The following is a 4446-nucleotide window of genomic DNA, read 5'->3' on the forward strand; positions in this document are numbered from 1 at the left end:
AATATGTGGTATATTTACACAGTGGAATACTACTCAGCTATTAGAAACAATAACTTTATGAAATTCCTAAGAAAATGGATGCATCTAGAGAATATTATTCTGAGTGAGGTAACCCAGTCACAAAAGAACAGACATACTATGCAGTCACTGATAATTGAATACTAACCCCAGAAAGTTCTGAACATCCCAAAAACAACTCACAGGCCATATGAAGCTCAAGAAAAACAATGGCAAAAAAATATTATAACCTCAGTCCTTCTTATGAAAAAAAAATATATAGCACCCTCTCATAGTGTGGTACACCTGGACCTTAAATCACTAAGAATTCGAGAGCTAAGAATATAGCCATCTGTCAATTTTTGTTATTCAATGATCATTATGCTTAATCTATACTCACCAAGAAAACTGTTTCCATTTTATGTTCTGTCCCAAATGTACTTTATGCTTATGGTAACTAGTGGGATTTCAATCCATGCTATCAAACCTCTAAAAGAATTAAGTACTGACATAAATATTCATATAGTGTTATGCCAAAATGCCTTTAAAAATCTGTATATGTATTCCTCTTTTTCAAAAATAAATTTGTAAGAGAGAAAAAAAACAAGCTACAAAAAACCTACTACAGACACAAAGTTGCAAAATTTTTAATATATATTATTCTCATGATAATGCAAATAAATACATGAATTTTATAAATTTAACTTTTTTGTGTGATATTTTAATACTACCTAAACTCCATCAAGTGAATTAAATATGTAATTTTGACAAGCATTTAATTTCTCTCCTATATTTCATTGCTCACCTCACACAGTATATTTTATTTTGCTATAGGCTTTATTCTTTAGGTTGATTCATTGTTATCCACATTTTTTTAAAAAACTTCTTGTCAATGCTTTAGGTAAAATGGCACCATATAACTACCTCAAATATATGGATGTTTATCTTTCCTGTGCTGTTCTGAAAGTTCCACTAAGAATTGTTTCACTGATATTGAAGAATACATAGCTACTCTGTAAGGTTTTTTTTTCTTAATGTCTATTACCAATAGATATTTTATGATACACTCTGTTGCACAAAAATGCACAGTTCCATAATCTGTTATAATATTTGTTATAATAGTGGATTGATCTTGTTATTTAATCATCTGTGAGTATTGGTATGCTACCATTTGTCTTGGACAGATATGCCTTCTACCTTTGTTTTACTATTTAGCAATTTATATATAAGGTGGCATTTGAGTACTCACACAAAGAAGTTTGGGAAAGACTATTTTTTTGTGGTTTTTTTTTTTTTTTTTTTTTTTGCTTATTATTTTTATGTACCCCTACTAGAAAACATTGAAGAACCATGGAAAGTGAGAATCACACATAGTGGCATAAAATATCATCACTTATGGTAATAATTTCTCCTGAGAAATTGGGAAACTTTGTTACAAATATATATGGTATTTGGTCTCATCAATATTTTGAAAGATACTTTACTTTTCCTTAGTGCTATACCAACAAATTACTATAGTTTATGCAGTTAACATTTGGGTTAATTTTTTTGTTTTTATTTTTTTATTTTTTAGTTTTGTAAATTTTTTCTTAGAATTCTCTTTTTTCATTTTTTTTAATTTTTAAATATATTGTTTGAATAATTATGCTATCATTAATATTTAGAAATATTTTCACACTTATATGTTAAATTATAAAAAAATCTTTTCCTAGATTAGGTCCACAAAACATGAAAAGGTGTCAAGCCTTAGCTCCTGATAAAATTTAAATGAAAATTTCTAAGGAATACCCTTAATATATAGACAAAGATATATAATATCATCAAAATCGAGAACTTTTTGTTTAACTCTGTACCCCATTTTTTGAGGGTATAAAAATTTATTATACGTAAAAGAATATCACCACTAATGAATGCAGACAAGCGAGGACACAATGGGACTGGCTGGAAGATGGCGAACTCTTTGGAAAGTGAACAGGTTTAAGTGGCTGGATCCTTGTGCCAAACACCACAGGGTGTCAGGGCAACAAGTAACTGCTGTGTGAGACCACAATGCCTCTCCTATTGGAGCAAGGGCCTCAAAGATGGCTTCCCAAGGTGGCCCAGGCTGATCTGGAGTTGGGGCAACATCACTGTAAGTAAGACATTTAATTGAAAGATTTCCACAAACTATACATGACCTTCGAGCCACTGCAATTCAAATATAAAACACTGAGTTACAAGCTGTGGGAAAAGAAGGCGCATGAGGCAGTAGCGCCTTCTAGTCCTGGTGGTTCCGTGGGTAAGGATGGGAGAAGGTTAGACCAAGTCCCTCCTCTCAATGTACAAACAATTACTCTGATTGATATTAAGTTGTATTGAGAACAAAATAGGCTAAAAAGCAATCACTACTCTATGTTGGGGTGGAGGTGGAGAAATAATGAGTCCTTGAAGCAGGAGGAGGCAGGGGAGGCTCTGGCCAGGGAGGCTCCACCATGTCCCGCTGCTCCCTCCCGCTGCTCCATCTTGACTTTCGGTAGCCGCAGGAAGGTCCGATTCTTCTTCTCCTTCTTCCCCTTTGTATTTGCCTGGAAATTTCGCCAACTGTCCACTCGACCATCCTGACTTTCCTCAAAGTTTTCCTGCCACTCTCTTTCTCGCTTGGCTTTTTCCTGGGCTTCAATCTCCTCTTCTCTCTGTCGCTTCTGCTCCTGCATTTCTTTGACTTCTCTCTCTTTCCTTTTAATCTCCAGCTCAGCAAACAGCTTCATCGTCTGTTTGTAGACTGCCTGTTTGAACAGTTCCGGATCATCTTCCTCTACATTTGTAGGCTTTCTTTCCTTCTTTAGTTGTTTTTTTCGCTCTTTAACAGTATGTTCCACGTATTCTTTTTCTGCCTGAATTACATCCAGGGCCCTCTTCTTTTGTTCCTGATCCAGTAGCAACTTGTTGGCTTTGTCCACAGCTTCAAAAGCCTTCTGTGCTCTGTCAGCATCGTCCTGGTTTTTGTCAGGATGCACCAAGATGGACAGCTGGCAAAACCTCTTTTTTATTCCTTCCTCTGTCACTTCAGGATCTATCTGAAGAACCTCAAATGGGTTCAGATTAAAGTAACCAGGACAAGTCAATCTTTCAAACTGATTTTTGGACATTAAAACTGAATCCCTCTTCTCTATTTGTTTCACCTCCCTGTAGAAAGTCATAAATACCTACTCTGTGCTGCCTCCGCCGCCAGAAGCACCACTCTCTCCCGAAGCGGCCATTTTCCTGGCTAGTCCCTTGTACCCCATTTTTTAATAGGGTAGTTTGATTCTCTGGTGTCTAGCTTCTTGAGTTCTTTGTATACCTTGGATATTAGGCCTCTATCTAATGTGGGGTTGGTAAAGATCTTTTCCCACTCTGTTGGCTGCTATTTGGTTTTCGTGACAGTGTCCTTAGCCTTACAGAAACTTTGCAATCTCATATGTCAATCTTTGACCTTAGAGCACGAACCATTATGTTCTGTTCAGGAAATTTTCTCCTGTGCCTATGTGTTCTAAGGTTATCCCTACTTTCTCATCTAATAGTTTCAGTGTACCTGGTTTAATGTGGAGATCTTTGGTCCACTTACACTTGAGCTTTGTACAAAGAGTTAAGAAAGGGTTAATTTTCATTCTTCTGCATGCTGAGAGCCAGTTGGACCAACACCATTTGTGGAATAGTCTGTCCTTTTTCCGTTGAATGTTTACAGCTGCTTTGTAAAAAATCAGGTGACCATATACGTGAGGGCTCATTTCTGGATCTTCTATTCTATTTCATTGATCCACGTGCCTATTTCTGTACCAGTACCATGCAGTTTTCAGCACAATAGCCTTGTAATATAGCTTGAGGTCAAGGATAGGGATTCCCGCAGATGTGTTCTTGTTGTTGAGGATGGAGTTCGCTATTCTAAGTCTTTTGTTATTCCAGATGAAATTGCACATTGTTCTTACCAACTCAATGAAGAACTGGATTGGAATTTTGATAGGGATTGCATTGAATCTGTAGATTGCTTTTGGTAAGATGGCCATTTTTAAAATGTTGATTCTTTCAATCCATGGGCATGGGAGATCTTTCCATTTTCTGAGATCATCCTCAATTTCCCTCTTTAGAGGTTTGAAGTTCTTTTCATACAGGTCCTTCACTTGCTTAGTTAGAGTCACACCAAGGTATTTCATAGTTTTTGTTAGTATTGTGCAGGGTATATTTTTCCTAATTTCTTTTTCAACATATTTGTCTTTTGAATATAGGAAGACTACTGATTTGTTTGAGTGAATTTTATATCCAGCCACTTTACTGAACTTGTTTATCAGCTGTAGGATTTCTTTGGTGGCATTTGTGAGGTCTCTTAAGTACACTATCATTTCATCTGCAAAGAGTGATGTTTTTACTTCTTCTTTTTCAATTTATATCCCTTTGGTTTCCTTTTGCTGTCTAATTGCTCCAGCCAGGACT

At 36.1% G+C, this 4446-nt stretch overlaps 1 pseudogene across 1 annotated transcript; it reads right to left on the minus strand.

Moving 5' to 3' along the window:
• Window positions 1-2381: 2381 nt before the first annotated feature.
• Window positions 2382-3236, minus strand: LOC308430473 (dnaJ homolog subfamily C member 8-like; annotated as a pseudogene). Its single transcript has one exon. The product of its transcript is annotated as a dnaJ homolog subfamily C member 8-like (transcript).
• Between the last annotated feature and the right edge of the window lie 1210 nt (window positions 3237-4446).

The sequence above is a fragment of the Micromys minutus genome (assembly GCF_963924665.1).
Source record: "Micromys minutus genome assembly, chromosome: 15".
In the NCBI taxonomy this organism is placed as follows: Eukaryota; Metazoa; Chordata; class Mammalia; order Rodentia; family Muridae; genus Micromys; species Micromys minutus.